This window comes from Papaver somniferum, chromosome 9, assembly GCF_003573695.1.
Source record: "Papaver somniferum cultivar HN1 chromosome 9, ASM357369v1, whole genome shotgun sequence".
NCBI lineage: Eukaryota > Viridiplantae > Streptophyta > Magnoliopsida > Ranunculales > Papaveraceae > Papaver > Papaver somniferum.
The window spans coordinates 45,122,883-45,141,780 of NC_039366.1; the positions used below are offsets into that span (position 1 = coordinate 45,122,883).

Genomic DNA, 18,898 nt, shown 5'->3' on the forward strand with positions numbered 1-18,898 from the left:
AGGGACTTTGAGGAAATTTGTAGTACCCTAAAAATTAGAAACCTTGATGATGATGCTTTGAAAGTCAGGTTATTCCCCTTTTCCTTGAAAGATAAAGCCAAATCGTGGCTATATAGTTTGGATTCCGGATCAATTGAAACATATGAACAACTTACATCTGCCTTTTTGAACAAGTTTTTCCCTAGGCACAAAACATCGTCTATTAGGACGCAAAACTGCACATTTTCTCAACAGGAGGGAGAATCCTTGTATAGGTATTTGGAAAGGTTCAACGATCTATTAACCCAATGTCCTCATCATGGTTTAGAAAAGGTTAGGTTAGTTCAAATCCTTTATGAGGGTTTAGATTATCCCACTACAACCACAGTAGAATCTATGTGTACAGGTGGGTTTGAAAACCAAACAGTTGATGATGCGATGACATATTTGCATAAAATCGCCGAAAAGACCCAACAATGGGAAAGTAATAGGGGACCCCATAAAACAATTCTTCTAGGCATAGGAAACATTAATAGGGTAGAAGGAAACTTTGAATCAGATGCCAAAATTGTCGCTATAGCGAAAAGGTTAGAAGCTTTAGAAGTGGGTCACACTAGTGGTAGATTAGAGACTTTTTGGGAAGGCCAGAATAATGAAGAGAAATCCAATGCTCTCTATAATAACACTAGATTCTATAACCGTCAGAAGTTTGACCCATATTCAGAAACCTATAATCCTGGTTGGAGAAACCATCCGAACCTTTCGTGGTCTAAGGGCCAGAGTCAAGGTCAGTTTAGTAATTCTAATGCTCCCCAGGTTTTGGTTCAGATAAGAACTCTTCAGGTCAGTTTCAGAACTCTTCAGAGAATAGAATGACGAGCTTAGAGGAATCTCTTAGTATATTAAGAAAGAGCCAGGATATGTTAGCACGAGCCAGGACATGTTAGTAAAGAGCCAAGTTAGTTTTCAACAGGAAACCAAGCAGAACTTTCAAACTAATGCTCAGACTCTTGCTAAGTTAGAACTTCAAGTCGGCCAAATAGCTAAGACCTTAAGTGAGAGAGATAACGGAAGGTTCCCTAGTCAGACTAATCCCAATCCTAGAGGAGTTCATGAAGTAGGTGCAAAACCATCGAATCAATTGAATGTTGTTAGAACCCTTAGGAGTGGCAGAGTAGTAGACAATCAGGTAACCATGCCCGATAGTGAACGTACTGTAGTTACCCCTAGATCCATTCCTCAGGATCTCATCCCTCAGGACCACTAGCTGAGGGGACTGATAAAATTTCCGATGATGCCAACTCGGTTCCTGAGAGGTCTGATTCTGTGCCTAGAGCCCCATTTCCCCAGCTATTAGTACCAACAAAGAAGGAATCGAACTTTAATGACATATTGGAGGTTTTTAAGCAAGTTACCATAAACCTTCCTTTATTAGATGCAATTAGGCAAATTCCTGCTTATGCCAAGTTCCTCAAGGATATGTGTACGCGAAAGCGAAAACTTAGCGTCCATAAGAAAGCCTTCTTAGCTAGTCACGTAAGTTCAATCATTCAGAACACCACAACTCCAAAGTACAAAGACCCAGGTTCCCCTACCATTGCTTGTACAATAGGTAAACACCGGGTAGAAAAAGCTTTACTTGACTTAGGAGCCAGTGTGAACTTACTGCCGTACCATGTGTACTTACAACTAGGACTTGGTGAAATGAAACCTACTCAGATGACACTGCAGTTAGCTGATAGGTCTGTTAAAATTCCTCGAGGTGTTATTGAGGATGTTCTCATTGAGGTCGACAAGTTTATTTATCCAGTAGATTTCGTGGTCTTAGATACCCAACATGTCCCTGACCCAAAGAACCAGATACCTGTGATTTTAGGTCGCCCATTTTTAGCTACGTCTAATGCGATCATTAACTGTCGAAATAGTGTGATGAATTTATCTTTTGGTAATATGACTATGGAGATGAACATTTTTAATGTCAGTAATCTACCTTATGAGATAGATGACACGTGTGTCGAAGAGGTGAATATGATAGAAGCCTTAGTTCAGGAGTCATTACCAAACATCTTGTCTGAAGACCCATTAGAAAATTGTATATCCCATTTCGGTTTAGACTTTGACGACGATAGCACTATTGAACAGGTGAATGCTCTATTAGATTCTACCCCTGTGTTAGACACTGATAGATGGAAAGCTAGGTTCGAACCATTACCAGTTTCTCAGAATACCCTAATTCCTTCTTTAAAAGAGCCTCCTAAGTTGGACCTTAAACCACTACCAGATACCCTGAAGTATGTGTTTTTAGGACCATCTGAGACTTTACCTGTGATAGTAGCTTCCGATTTGGATAGTGATCAGGAAAGTAGGCTAGTAAAAGTTCTTCAAGACAATAAGGAAGCTTTAGGGTGGAATATAGCAGACATTAAGGGTATAAGTCCTACCGTTTGTATGCATCAGATTCATTTAGAAGAAGACTCCAAACCTTCTAGGGAGATGCAACGTCGGCTGAACCCTAACATGAAAGAGGTAGTTCGAAAAGAGGTGCTTAAGTTGTTAGATGCGGGTATTATCTACCCAATTTCAGACAGTAAGTGGGTCAGCCCCGTTCAGGTTGTTCCCAAGAAATCAGGTATCACTGTAGTCCAGAATGATAACAATGAGTTAATCCCAACCCGAGTGACCATGGGATGGCGTGTCTGTATTGACTATAGAAAATTAAATAAGGTCACAAGGAAGGATCACTTTCCCCTTCCTTTTATCGACCAAATGCTAGAGAGATTAGCTGGATATAGTTATTATTGCTTTCTAGATGGCTTTTCCGGATATAATCAGATCGTTATTGCCCCAGAAGACCAAGAGAAAACCACTTTTACCTGTCCCTTTGGTACCTTTGCGTATAGACGCATGCCTTTTGGGATTTGTAATTCCCCTGCGACCTTTCAGCGTTGTATGATGAGCATATTTTCTGATATGGTAGAACGGTTTTTAGAGGTCTTTATGGATGATTTTTCAGTGTTTGGTTCATCTTTTGATGAGTGCTTGCATCATTTGATATTAGTGTTGACTAGGTGTAAGGAAAAGAATTTAGTGCTTAATTGGGAAAAATGTCATTTCATGGTTAAATCAGGAATTGTGTTAGGGCACATTGTTTCTTCAAATGGTATAGAGGTAGATAAAGCCAAAGTTGACCCTATTAAGACTTTACAGATCCCAAAAACTGTAAAAGACATTAGGTCATTCTTAGGACATGCAGGTTTTTATCGTCGATTCATTAAGGATTTTAGCTTGATTTCTATACCTCTTTGCAATTTACTTGCAAAAGACGTTAAGTTTGTCTTTGATGATGCTTGTTTAGAAGCTTTCGAGAAGCTTAATACTTTACTCACTACCGCTCCCATAGTCTAGGCACCTAACTGTAACCCACCCTTTGAGATTATGTGTGATGCTTCAGATTATGCTATAGGCGTCGTGTTAGGTCAGCGTGTTGACAAATTACTTCATGTGATTTACTATGCTAGCAAAACTCTGAATGATGCCCAGTTGAACTATACAACTACCGAGAAGGAACTGTTAGCCATCATGTTTGACTTGGATAAGTTTAGATCCTACCTATTAGGTTCTAAGATCGTAATCTATACTGATCATGCTGCTTTGAAATACCTTTTATCTAAGATGGATACCAAACCTAGATTGATTAGGTGGATCCTATTGTTACAAGAATTTTCTCCAGACATTAGAGACAAAAAGGGTGCTGAAAATGTAGTAGCAGACCACTTATCTAGGCTAGTTGTTAGTTCCCCTAGTGATTCCCTTCCTATAAGGGATATCTTTCCTGATGAACAATTGTTCTTTGTTTCCCAATCACCTTGGTATGCAAATATAGTGAATTATCTTGTTACTGGTCGAACCCCTCAACATTGGGGTAAACAAGATCGTTCTAGGTTTTTAGCCGAAGTTAAGCATTTATTTTGGGACGATCCTTATTTGTTTAAGTATTGTCCAGACCAGATTATTAGGAGATGTGTACCTGAGAGTGACCAGTCCAGTATTCTTTCCTTTTGTCATGAACATGCTTGTGGGGGTAATTTTACTGCTAAGATATTACAGTGTGGCTTTTACTGGCCTTCGTTGTTTAAGGACTCCTATAGTCACTGTGTGTCTTGTGATCGTTGCCAGAGGTTAGGGACCATTTCCCGTAGAAATATGATGCCTTTGAACCTTATTTTAGTGATTGAGGTCTTTGATGTGTGGGGCATTTATTTTATGGGTCAATTTCCTAATTCTTTGGGTTATCTTTACATACTTGTCGCTGTAGACTATGTGTCTAAGTGGGTTGAGGCGGTTCCGTGTAAAACAAATGACCATAGGGTCGTAATTAAGTTTTTGAAAGAGAATATACTTACACGTTTTGGTACACCGCTAGCTATAATTAGTGATGGGGGTTCACACTTTTGTAATAGACCGTTTGCTCTGTTAATGAAACAATATGGTATTACCCACAAAGTAGCTACCCCGTATCATCCACAGACTAGTGGTCAGGTAGAGGTTTCCAATAGGGAAATTAAGCGTATTTTAGAGAAAACAGTTAATCCCAATAGGAAAGACTGGTCGTCAAGGCTTACTGATGCCTTATGGGCTTACCGTACTGCGTTTAAGACACCCATTGGAATGTCACCCTACCGTTTAGTATTTGGCAAGGCATGTCACTTGCCAGTTGAGTTAGAGCATAAAGACTATTGGGCTATTAAGCAGCTAAAATTTTCACTTGACAAGGCAGGAGCTCACAGAAAGCTCCAGCTCAATGAGTTGGACGAGATTCATAGAGATGCATATGATAGTGCTAAGGAGTATAAGAACAAAATGAAACTTGTGCATGATAAGAATATTTTACGAAAGTCATTTTCTCCAGGTCAAAAAGTTCTTCTGTATGACACTCGTTTGCATCTATTCCCCAGGAAACTGCGCTCTCGGTGGACCGGTCCTTTTGTGGTCTGTATTGTTTATCCTCATGGCGCTGTTGAGATTGAGACATCAGATGGTAGTAGTTCTTCAAAGGTTAACGGTCAGAGATTGAAGCCCCTTTGGGAACCTTTTCCTACAGGTGATGTTGAGGAGGTCCCTCTGGAGGACCCTGTTTACCCTTGATTGACCATCGAGGCGATTTGTATGTTGTATACTATTTTTGTCAGTTTTTGGTTTCACTTCACCCAGGTACTATCTTTCCGAACTCTCTCTTTACTATTTCCTCATGTTACTTATATTTTTGGTACTGTTCTTTCATTTGAAACATTGAGTACAATGTTAGATTTAAGTTTGGGGGTGGGGTAGAAACTTTTTGTTATAATAAATAAACTCCAGAGCCTAGAAATTTATGCATATTAAGGATAGCACTAACCAACCTAAGTGGATGGAAGCATTTTGGTTGTAGGAGTTGAGGAACCAATCTGACTAGATGGAAACATGTAGAAGATTATATTCATAAAAGCACAGAGCTCAGGTGTTAGAAATAACATGATAGTTTCACCATATCTCGTTGAGTCCTTTTCACTTCTATTTTTATGTTATTTTGTTTTTAAACTATGTTACTCTAAGTGATTAGGTGGGTCTCACGATTCAAGTTGTTACCAATGCTAGGGTGACTTAGAGTGATTGAGATAAAAAAAAAAAGAGAAAAGAGAAAAAGAAACTGAGACCAGACCATTTGACCAACCGGAATAAATTCAATAAAGTCGACCACTGGTACCCTTGTATATGCCAACTGTGTTGACCTAGAGTTAGGATTATCAATCACTGGTTCCCTTGTATATGCCAGTTGTGTTGATATTAGTCAGACTAGTATCTCAGTCCATTAGGATAGGTTCATTTTGGCGGAGGCCTTCAGACAGATATGAGAAACACCGTTCACTTAGTAAACATCAAAACCATCTATGTTTTTCTCTATATCCATCTTCTTGATCTATCCATGTGTGATGTCCATAGTGTGACTATCTAAGTAGAGTTCTGTCACTTATATATGAATTTTAGTATGCTTGAGTGCAAACTCGTGTACAGCAATTGGAATTTCGCATCAGGGTACTTCCTCCTGTAGTCAATAAGTATGCCAACCAAGGAGATTCTTTAGTGCTTTCCAAGGTTTTGCGTGGATAGGTAGGGTCTGGACTATAAAGGTTTTCGGGTATACCTCTGGTAAGCCCTCCCGAGACTACAACTCGGCCACTAGGGCCACCTAGGGGTTTAAAGGCTTATTGCATACACTAAATGCAATCGACGATGCCTGCGTCAGTGAGTTAGGATTTTATTTTTCTATTTTATCTTTGCTCGAGGACTAGCAAATAATAGGTTTGGGGGTATTTGATAGACACATTTTGTGTCTAATTTGTCTCGATTCTATATATTGATAGTGCTCATTTTTGTACTTATTATGGTGTTTTATGTGTGTGTAGGTATTTTTGGCCAATAAACATTTTTGGAAAAATCGGCTCGAAAAGTTGTCCAAAGCACCCGGAGGAAGTGATTTTGGCCCCCAAACTTTGGATAAGGGGCACCACCAGGGAACCTCCTAGACAACTGCTATCGCCACCCCTACTCTGGTTAGGGGGCCACCCTTCTTCACCTTTATTCAAATCATATTTTGGCGGGAAAAACTTTGCAGACGGGAAGCAGATCAGGGTTCGCATTTTTGGGAGGATCTAAGGAGATTCAATCACGTAATTTTGGTGGATTGGACCTGTTAGAGCCTAACAGTGTTGGTGTGTATATTTGGATCGAGTATTTTGGGATGAAAAACCATGTTGGAGTGAAACAGAGGAGGTGGATGTTTATCGAAGTTCTATTGATGACTAGGAGGAGATTTAGTCTGAGTTTGACGTGGAGATGGATTGGGATTCATTTTATGAGTCAAACCAGGATTGTTATGAGCTTTAGATTCGATAAAACAGTAAAAAATCTTCGGTTTGAGCGAAACAGGGAAGTGAAGTTATTATCGGACTTTCTGGTTATATAGATGGGAGTTGGCGAGATTCTGGAGAGGTTAACTATATTTGGGATTCTATCTTACCTTATTTGAGAAGTTTACAACTCACAGAACCGCGTAGAAAAGCTTGGCAGGGAAAGAAATCCCGAGACTTGAGGTGGAGGGAAAATAAGAATAGCCGAAGATTTCTTGAAGTTCAATCGACATGTGGGCTATAAAAGGAGCAGGGATAGGTCAAGGAAGGGTTACGTACACTTTGGGGAAGTTTAGGAGAGAACAGAAAGCTGAAATCACAAGTTGAAGTTTTGTTTCTGCTGCTGCAATACCTAGAACACGAAGAACATAAGACGCACAAGCAACTGTCGCAGACAAATATCGTTATTCAACAGCAGAACCTATTTATCGTTTATCAACTGTGATTGCCTAAGGTCTTTAGCTACTATTTCTCCTTTGTAACAGAGATTCTGTAACACACTCACGTTGTTGCAAATCGGCTGTGTTATTACTTTTTATCCTTTTAATCATCTTTTGAGCCATAAACAAATATTTTAAGATCATGATTAATACAAGGAGCTAAACCCCATTGCTGAGGCGATAGAGGAAGCTATTTTTCCAACAAGAAGTGGTATATTCTATTTCATCTATTTATTGCAATTATTATTATGATTATTTTCCTTGAGCTATAATTGAATATGATTTTTACTTGAGTGATTGTGATCTATTTTGATGAAGTATGCTTAATTTATAGACCTTTGATGCTTCATACTTGATATTTACAATTATTGCTTTTGAAAATCTACTTGTTGTAATATTTTAGAATCAAATTGAACGAGAAAATTGCATTAAATCACTTTGAAATTGGAAAATAATGGAATCTTAGCCTCAATTGTCTTTTAATATTGATATCAACTTTGTCAGTGTTTGCTATAATTATTAGTGAGTTTTCTATTTTAGTTTTAGAATTTAAGTTTATATTTTATCCTTCACAAGTCTGAGAATCGAACCACTTTTACCACTATCTATAAAATACATCAATTTTTGGCGCTCCCGACGCGGATTTGCTTTTAGGGTTTTAGACTTATTTTTATATTATTTTGTTAGTTTTTTATTATTTTTGTTCTTTTTTACGTTTTTGGGTATTTATCTTTTGTCTACAGGTTTTGGATCATAAAGAAAATTGAGTCAAGGAGTTTGGTGATTTCGTAAAGACTGGATCTTAAAGCATAAAGACTTGGAGCGAAAGATTAAAGCAAAAAGAACGGAAAAGAAGATAGTTTCTTTTAGTTATTTTATTTCTTAGGGTTTTGTTTATTTTTCCTTATTTAAAAAAAAAAAATTGTATTAGGTTTTATTATTTTTGTAATTTTTCTTTTCTTTTTGGACACTTTGGACTTTAAACTTTGGGACATTATTGTTAAACCCTACGGAAGGGTAGTTTAAATAATGTGTGTAGAGAAGGACGGCGATTACGATATCGCCTTGGCCCCTCGGGTTCGTACATGACATAGGAGTTGTGGCCTGATGTGTTTCAAGTTGTTATAGATAGTGATAAAAGGGTTGTTTTAAGACTTGTGAAGGCAATGAATTTTAGACTTAATAAAAATTCAAAAACAAAGAAAACTTATTACAAAATTGACTTCAAGATATTAGAAAACAACCAAGACACTGATTTCACTATTACACATGAATAAATTATGGTAAACAATCCAAAACTCTAATTATCTTTTAAGACTCTTATTTCTTAATTCACAAATAATCTGGAAAATTCTCAAAAATTAATTGTATCCCTAAGCATAGATTATCTAAACAAAGCATAACATATCTAATTGAATCACAACTAATGAAGAAATTTTTTGCAAACAATTAAAAACTCTGCAAAAGCAGTGATTGAGTGAATTATAAATTAGAGAGAATAAATAATTACCAATTATTCATGCGTAAATAGCTTCCTCATTGTCTTGGTTGTGAGAGAATTAGCCGCTCATCATGTTGGAAAACCTCTCAAAGAATTTCATTGATGCTCAAAAATGGTTTACAAATGATGACAATATGAGAAATACAATAAAATCGGGTTTGTAACAGTTATAAGTGTTACAAACCAGAGAAGTACGACCCACAATATGTGTCACTGATACTGTTTCTCTAAGACCCACGTTAAGCGTCGTTGTCACTGTTGGAAAACGACTGCCTTTGGCAGTCCGTTCTTCGTGTTCTTCAGAAATGCAGTAGCAGAAAATGGCAGCTCTGCAACTTTGGTGTTTAAGCTCTGTGGTGCTCTAAAACTCTCCCCAAACTCTCTGTCCCTTTCTCTGCTACCCCAGGATGATATTTATACTCAACAGGCAAAGAAAATCCTGCGTAATAACTCACAGTAATCTCTCTTTATTCGGCAGTGAAGGGTAATGTTCTCGGAATATTTTCTTTCCAAAAATCCTTCTTCTACACGTCTGCTGCTGTTGAATCTACCTTATTTACCTCTGACACGCTCCAAACTGTTGCTCGAATCAACAAACATGCTCAGAAATCGTTCAGACTCATGCAATCCCGTGAAATAACTCTCCCATGCACGTACTTCCCTGTTTTGCTTCTCGCGGAATATCCAGCCAAATTGGATCGAACCAAAGGCCCATACCAAGCCTTTTAGGCTATATCACGTCCACCCATGAAGTTTCAGCGATTTAGTCTACCTCTAACTCATCCAAAATCCGATCGAGAAAACTGCCAGGAGTGAACTCTTCTTCCCGCCAAAAAATGAATTTGAAATGAAGAAGAAGGGTTGCCCCCCTATCCGGTTCTGGGTGCGGTTAGCAGCTGCCTAGAAATGTGGTGCCCCTTAGTAATTAGGTTATCCCTTATCCAAAGTGAGGGTCTGTATAGCAAATGTCCTCCGGGGGTGCTCCGAGCAACTTTTCGAGCTGAATTTTCAAACAATATTTATTTCCTAAAAATACATAAAAACACAATATTAGTACAAAAATCGAGTTCCAACAAAACAGACATTGAGGACAATTTAGACACAAAAATGTGTCTATCAAATACCCCCAAACTTATTATTTGCTAGTCCTCGAGCAAAACTAATAAAAAAACAAAACCGAGTTAATCTCGAGAGGGTTTACCAGAGGTGTACCCACAAAACCATTACTTCTAATTGGTCACAAGTATCCAAAGAGCTATGAGGACATACAAATTCTCAACCTATCTCCAAGTAACTAGAATGCCAGAGAAATTAAAGGTGTCAGCTTTAAAGCTGACTGGAGAAAAGCGGAGACACATCCGCAACACTGCTAGATAAAGAGATATTTGCTACACAGCTAGATAAACATTGTAAGATGCGTCTGCTGCTTTACAACTTGATAATATTAGGAGAGAGATAAAGATGAGAGGGACATCTGCTACACAGCTGGACTAATTACGTGTGATGAGTTAAACCAGTGCTAGAAATATCTTGTGCCAGATTGAAAGCGGACTAACAAAGCAACCAAATGTATCTTTCTTCGACTCTCTCATAGTGCTTAGTAGAAACAACGTCTTCTTCGGTCTTCAAATGTTGATGATAAACTATCGAACCTCATAGAACCTTGACAATTAACTCTTCTCTTCGATTTCTTGCTTGACTTATAAATTTCTACTTCCCTTTGGCCTTATTGAACAAAACGTAACGATGATTTTTTTTTTTTGGAAACAAAAATTACAAGACAAAAATTTACATGGCCATGAGAGAAGGACTTTCAAAACTTGGATCTTCGCAACTTGTGATGTCTTGGTATCATGGATTCTAACAACTTATATCATTTGCTCTTATAACTTCAACTTTGATTTTTGAATTATTCTTTTCTATTGTTGCTTCTAAACCTAAAACGTCTTCAACTTTCTTCATAGATTTTGATGTCGCTCCGCTTGTTGATGATGATAAGTTTCTACTGAGAGAGAGTCGCAATCCAGTAACTAAGACTACATTGTGAGGTTGCTTTGTCTTTCTGGCATTTCCTGACCTACTTGCCTTTCCATCATGTATGGTTAGGTCCATCACGGTTACCCTCTAAAAGGAACAAGTTCTCTCCTGAATTTCAAGGATCTCAATGTCTTTTTCTCTAATGTCTCAAAAGGTTGTTATCCCTAGCATTCCAATTTCTATCTTTTCGGTGAGAAACAGTATGTAAACTTAGCTAACCGGATACCATGTGACGCTAGAAGTTTCAAAAGTGCAACTAAAAAGTTCTTCCCCACCCCCAAACTTAAATCTAACATTGTCCTCAATGTTTCTAATGAAAGAGCAATACCAAAAGTAAAATAACACGAGGAGAAGTTGGAAAGATAGTACCTGGGTGAAGAAAATCAAAAACTAATATACAACATACAACTTCCTCGATGGTCAATCAAGGGTAAACAGGGTCCTCCAGAGGGACCTCCTCAACATCACCTGTAGGAAAGGGCTCTAAAAAGGGTTTCAATCTCTGACCGTTAACCTTCGAAGAACTACTACCATCCGGTGTCTCAATTTCAACAGCTCCATGAGGAAAGACAGTGCGAACAATAAAAGGACCCGTCCACCGAGAACGTAACTTCCCAGGGAAAAGATGTAAACGGGTATCATACAGAAGAACTTTTTGACCTGGAGAAAATGACTTCCGTAAAATATTTCTATCATGCACAAGTTTCATTTTGTTCTTATACTCCTTCGCACTATCGTAAGCAATACGAATCTCGTCCAACTCATTGAGCTGGAGTTTCCTATGGGCTCCTGCCTTGTCAAGTGAAAAATTTAGTTGCTTAACACCCAATAAGCTCTATGTTCTAACTCAACAGGTAAATGACATGCCTTGCCATACACAAGCCGATAAGGCGACATTCCAATGGGGGTCTTAAACGCAGTACGGTAAGCCCATAAGGCATCAATAAGCCTAGATGACCAGTCTTTCCGATTAGGATTAACTGTTTTCTCTAATATACATTTTATCTCCCTATTGGAAACCTCTACCTGACCACTAGTCTGCGGATGATACAGGGTAGCTACCTTATGTGTAATACCATATTTCTTCATCAGAAGCCTAAAAGGTCCATTACAAAAGTGCGACCCTCCATCAATAATTATAGCTCGCGGTGTACCAAAACGTGTAAGTATATTATTTTTCAAGAATTCCATCACAACCCTATGGTCATTGGTTTTAAACGCAACCGCCTCAATCCACTTAGAGACATAGTCTACGGCGACAAGGATGTATAGGTTACCAAAAGAATTAGGAAATGGACCCATAAAGTCAATACCCCACACATCAAAGACCTCAAAAACTAAAATAAGGTTCAAGGGCATCATGTTCCTACGAGAAATGGTTCCTAATTTCTGGCAACGCTCACAAGTAACACAATAACTATGGGAGTCTTTAAACAACGAAGGCCAATAGAATCCACACTGCAATATCTTAGCAGCAGTCTTCTTAGCACTAAAGTGACCTCCACAAGCATGATCATGACAAAAGGAAAAATACTGGACTGGTCACTCTCAGGTATACAAGTCCTAATAATCTGGTTTGGACAATACTTTAACAAATAAGGATCATCCAAAAAGAAGTGCTTAACCTCGGCTAAAAACCTAGAACGATCTTGTTTACCCCAATGTTGGGGCATTCGACCAGTAACAAGATAATTCACTATATTCGCATACCAAGGTGCTTGGGTAACAAAGAAAAGTTGTTCATCAGGAAAACTATCACTTATAGGAAGGGAATCATCAGGGGAATCAACAACTAGCCTAGACAAGTGGTCTGCTACTATATTTTCGGCACCCTTTTTGTCTCTAATGTCTGGAGAAAACTCTTGCAACAAAAGTATCCACCTAATCAATCTAGGTTTCGTATCCTTCTTAGACAAAAGATATTTCAAAGCAGCATGATCAGTATATATGACGATCTTAGAACCTAAGAGATGGGGGTCTAAACTTGTCTAATGCAAACACAATGGCTAACAGTTCCTTCTCGGTAGTGGTATAGTTCAACTGGGCATCATTCAAAGTTTTGCTAGCATAGTAAATCACATGAAGTAATTTGTTTTCTCGCTGACCTAGCACAACACCAATAGCATAATCTGAAGCATCACACATGATCTCAAAGGGTAAGTTTCAGTTGGGTGCCTGGACTATGGGGGCGGTAGTGAGTAAAGTCTTAAGCTTCTAAAAAGCCTCTAAACAAGTATCATCAAAGACAAACTTAACATATTTTGCAAACAAATTGCAAAGAGGTCTAGAAATGAAGCTAAAATCCTTAATGAATCGACGATAAAAACCTGCATGCCCTAAGAATGACCTAATATCTCTTATGGTTTTTGGGACCTGTAAAGTCTTGGTAAGGTCAACTTTGGCTTTATCTACCTCTATACCCTTAGAAGATACGATATGCCCTAAGACAGTTCCTGATCGAACCATGAAATGACATTTCTCCCAATTAAGCACTAGATTCTTTTCCTTACACCTAGTCAACACTAATGACAAATGATGCAAGCACTCATCGAAAAACGAACCAAACACTGAAAAATCATCTATAAAGACCTCTAAAAACTTTTCTACCATATCGGAAAATATGCTCATCATGCAACGCTGAAAAGTCGCAGGGGCGTTACATAGCCCGAAAGGCATGCGTCTATACGCAAAGGTACCAAAGGGACAAGTAAAAGTAGTTTTTTCTTGGTCTTCTGGGGCAATAACGATATGATTGTAGCCTGAGTAGCCATCTTGAAAACAGTAATGACTATGTCCATCTAATCTTTCTAGCATTTGGTCGATAAAGGGAAGGGGAAAGTGGTCTTTCCTAGTGACCTTGTTCAATTTCCTATAGTCAATACAAACACGCCAACCCGTGGTCACTCGGGTCGGGATTAACTCATTGTTATCATTCTGGACTACAGTAATACCGGATTTATTGGGAACAACCTGAACGGGGCTGACCCACTTACTGTCTGAAATGGGGTAGATAATGCTTGTATCTAACAGCTTAAGAACCTCGGTTCAAACTACTTATTTCATATTAGGATTTAGTCTTCGTTGCATCTCCCTAGAAGGTTTGGTATCTTCCTCTAAATAGATCTGATGCATACAAACAGTAGGACTTATACCCTTAATGTCTTCTATGGTCCACCCTAAAGCTTCCTTGTTGTTTTGAAGGACGGTCACTAGCCTACTTTCCTGATCACTATCCAAGTCGGAAGCAACAATCACAGGTAAAGTTTCAGACGGGCCTAAAAACACATACTTCAGGGTATCTGGCAATGGTTTTAGGTCCAACTTAGGAGGCTCTTCTAACGAAGGAACGAGGGTAGACTTAGAAACTGGTAGTGGTTCGAACTCAGGTTTCCATCCGTTACTAATGTCTAACAAAAGGGTTGAATCTAACAAAGCATTCACCTCATTAATCACATTATCATCATCGAAATCAATCCCAAAGTGAGCTAGGCGTTTCTCTAACGGATCTTCTAACAAAGTGTTTGGTAATGACTCCTCAACTAATGTTCCTATCATGTTTACCTCTTCTATGCTCGAGTCATCTAGTTCAGAGGGTAACTTACTAATATGAAAGACGTTCAACTCCATAGTCATATTACCAAAAGACAAGTTCATAATACCAGTTCGACAATTAATGATCGCATTGGATGTTGCTAAAAATGGGAGACCTAAAACCACTGGTATCTGGTTCTCCGGGTCAGGGACATGTTGGGTATCTAGGATAACAAAATCCACTGGATAAATAAACTTGTCTACCTCAATAAGAACATCCTTGATCACACCACGAGGAATTTTAACGGACCTATCATCTAACTGAAGTGTCATCTGGGTAGGTTTCATATCACCAAGTCCTAGCTTGAGGTACACATGGTATGGAAGTAAATTCACACTTGCTCCTAAGTCAAGCAAAGCTTTCTCAACACGGTATTTACCTATTGTGCAAGAAATAGTAGGGGACCCAGGGTCTTTATACTTAGGAGTAGTGGTATTCTTAATAATGAAACTCACGTGACTAGCTAGGAAGGCTTTCTTTTGGACACTAAGCTTACGCTTTCGTGTACACAAGTCCTTAAGAAACTTGTCATAAGCGAGAATCTGCTTAATCGCATCTAACAATGGTAGGTTGATAGTAACCTGCTTAAAAACCTCCAATATATCATTAAAATTGGACTCCCTCTTAGTCGGAACTAGCAGCTGTGGGAATGGGGCTCTGGGAAGAAAGTCGGACTCATTAGGACCCTCATTGGTCTCTTTAGAGACTCTATCAGTCTCCTCATTTTCTGGCTCAAAAGGGTGAACTACAGCATGTTCATTTTCAGGCATGGCAACCTTATTGTCAACTTTGTTTCCACTCCTAAGGGTTGTAATAGAGTTCACATGATTGTACGATTTCTCTGCTTTAGGATTGGGTTGAGTTTGACTAGGAAACTTACCTTTTTCCCTTAAAGACTCATTTATCTGACTAACCTGGGTTTTCAACTCGGAAATAGCCTGAGAGTTAGCCTGACCTATTCTCTTATTTTCTTTTAAACCTTGAGCAACAGATTGCTGAAACTGCACAGTGTTACGAGTTAACAAAGCAAGAGACTCTTCTAAACTCATAATCTTTTTATCTGAAGGGTTCTGAAACTGTGCCGGAGCTGAAGGATTCTTAGTGTAGCCAAAACCTGGGGGAACCTGAGCATTACTAGACTGACCTTGATTCTGTCCCTTAGACCAAGAGAAATTAGGATGGTTTCTCCAACCAGGGTTGTAGGTATCTGAGTATGGGTCAATCTTCTGACGGTTTTCAAACCTAGCGTTGTTATAGAAAGCATGTGCTTGTTCTTCACTAACCTGACCTTCCCAAAACGAGTTATTGGGTTCTACTCCACAACTAGAAACTTGAGAGGCTCTAATCCTCTCATCAGGTTCAACAAGAGACCTATGTTTAGACCGATTCAATTCCAAAGCTTCTAACCTTCTAGACAAAGCAAGAAACTTAACATCTGACCCAAAGCTTGTATCTACCATATCGGTGCTACTTCTATTGACCAAGAGTCTTTTAAAAGGTTCAAAACAAGACTCTCACTGTTGGGATTTTTCAGCGGTAGTTCCTAAGAAGGTAAAGGCATCATCAGCACTTTTACTAGTGAACTCACCAGCACACATAGACTCGACCATGGCTTTGGTCGAATAGTCTAAACCATCATAAATAATCTCTACGAGTTTCATCTTATCAAATCCACAGTGAGGACACTGGGATAGGAGATCATTGAATCTCTATAAAAACCTATAAAGAGATTCTCCCTCTTGTTGCGTACTGGAACTAATTTTCTGCCTAGCAGCTGCAGTTTTATGCTTAGGGTAGAACTTCATATAGAAAGCAACAATAAGTTATTGTCATGTTTCAATGGATTCAGATGGAAGGTTGTTCAACCAGGTCTTGGCTTTATCTCTCAAGGAAAAGGGAAACATCTTAAGTTTCAAAACTTCATTAGTAAGGTCTTTTATTCTAATTGTCCCACAAATTTCCTCAAAGTCCCTAATATGAAAATAAGGGTTCTCATCATCCTTTCCTAAGAATATAGGGATCATCTGAAGAATACTAGGTTTTATCTCGAAATTAGCCGTAGTGGCTGACAATTTAATGCACGAAGCTCGGTTGGTCCTAGTTGGGAACATGTAATCTTTCAAAGTTGTCATCGCTGGCACAGCTGAAGTACTAGGGGTACCTTCCTCACGAAGAGACAGATTTTCAAAACCGAAGTTTCCAACAATATTTATTTCCTAAAAATACATAAAAACACAATATTAGTACAAAAATCGAGTTCCAACAAAACAGACATTGAGGACTATTTAGACACAAAAATGTGTCTATCATGGCCCGAGTCGACTTCAGCGGTTCTTCGCCCGTCTGGTACGGGAGGTAAGTTTTTGAAACACCCGCGAATCCCATGTCAGCGGGTTTACTGTATTCCTTCGTTTGCATATATGATGAGGACTTGAAAACGGCTGCTTTAATTTTCTAGTAAAGAGCAAGGACTGGCCATACAAGATAAGGGTTCGAATTTCATCACCGTTCTCTTCTTGCCCGCCTTAGGAAAACGAAACCAAACGCGAACCTAAGCCTAAAATTTTGACTATAACGAGACCTATAGGGTAACGAGCTTAATAAGAAAGTCGTCCGAAAAATATTGGTTACTCTTTTGAGCATACTTCGAAGTTCATGATGGTTTCTATGAGTTGAATGCGTGACTGCGCCGCCTTATAATACCGGTGAGGCCTTTGGGTATCAAAGCTCCACCAATCTTCCCTCGCCTCTATTCAACTTACTTTGACTTGGATTGATTCCAGAGGGGTTTGCTCAGATTGTAACGAGTTCCTTTTCGAAAGAATAGAAGCTGGTCTAGAAACAATCTAAGTGGAGCCATCATGCTTATTGTTTGCTAGAAATCAATAGGTTTGATTTGGTTGAGTCAGCCTTGTTTTGTGATTGCATAGAATTCCCCACCTTATTCTTTTGCATGCCTGAACGTAAAAGAGACGCCCTAGGTAGATTTGTTAAAGAGAAACCTAATAGTTCTAAGCGTCTCGATTACCTCAATTTAGAAAGACTGATTCTTGAAGATTCCATTTTTGAACATCCGTTTGAGGAGAAAATCCCTGATATTCCAATAGTGCCAGAAATGGCAACTTTGAAAGATTTGTTGAACCCTACTAGGACTACTCGTCCCTCGTGTATCAGGTTATCTGAAACTGAAGCAAATTATGAACTTAAGCCTGGAACCTTACAGTTGCTCCCAATATTTTTAGGGAAAGAAAATGAAAACCCCTATTTCCATGTTAGGGACTTTGAGGAAATTTGTAGTACCCTAAAAATTAGAAACCTTGATGATGATGCTTTGAAACTCAGGTTATTCCCCTTTTCCTTGAAAGATAAAGCCAAATCGTGGCTATATAGTTTGGCTTCCGGATCAATTGAAACATATGAACAACTTACATCTGCCTTTTTGAACAAGTTTTTCCCTAGGCACAAAACATCGTCTATTAGGACGCAAATCTGCACATTTTCTCAACAGGAGGGAGAATCCTTGTATAGGTATTTGGAAAGGTTCAATGATCTATTATCCCAATGTCCTCATCATGGTTTAGAAAAGGTTAGGTTAGTTCAGATCCTTTATGAGGGTTTAGATTATACCACTACAACCACAGTAGAATCTATGTGTACAGGTGGGTTTGAAAACCAAACAGTTGATGATGCGATGACATATTTGCATAAAATCGCTGAAAAGACCCAACAATTGGAAAGTAATAGGGGACCACAGAAAACAATTCTTCTAGGCAGAGGAAACATTAATAGGGTAGAAGGAAACTTTGAATCAGATGCCAAAATTGCTGCTATAACGAAAAGGTTAGAAGCTTTAGAAGTGGGTCCCACTAGTGGTAGATTAGAGCCTTTTTGGGAAGGCCATAATAATGAAGAGAAATCCAATACTCTCTATAATAACACTAGATTTGATAACCGTCAGAAGTTTGACCCATATTCAGAAACCTATAATCCTGGTTGAAGAAACCATCCGAACCTTTCGTGGTTTAAGGGCCAGAGTCAATGTCAGTTTAGTAATTCTAATGCTCCCCCAGGTTTTGGTTCAGATAAGAACTCTTCAGGTCAGTTTCAGAACTCTTCAGAGAATAGAATGACGAGCTTAGAGGAATCTCTTAGTATATTAATAAAGAGCCAGGATATGTTAGCACAGATCCAGGACATGTTAGTAAAGAGCCAAGTTAGTTTTCAACATGAAACCAAGCCAGGACAGACTCTTGCTAAGTTAGAACTTCAAGTTGGCCAAATAGCTAAGACCTTAAGTGAGAGAGATAACGGAAGGTTCCCTAGTCAAACTAATCCCAATCCTAGAGGAGTTCATGAAGTAGGTGCAAAACCATCGAATCAATTGAATGCTGTCAGAACCCTT

General features: G+C 38.7%; 2 pseudogenes; both read right to left on the reverse strand.

Annotated features, from left to right (window-relative positions):
• Positions 1–205: 205 nt before the first annotated feature.
• On the reverse strand, positions 206–305 carry LOC113314533 (annotated as a pseudogene).
• A 17,670-nt stretch (positions 306–17,975) lies between these two features.
• On the reverse strand, positions 17,976–18,075 carry LOC113314546 (annotated as a pseudogene).
• Between the last annotated feature and the right edge of the window lie 823 nt (positions 18,076–18,898).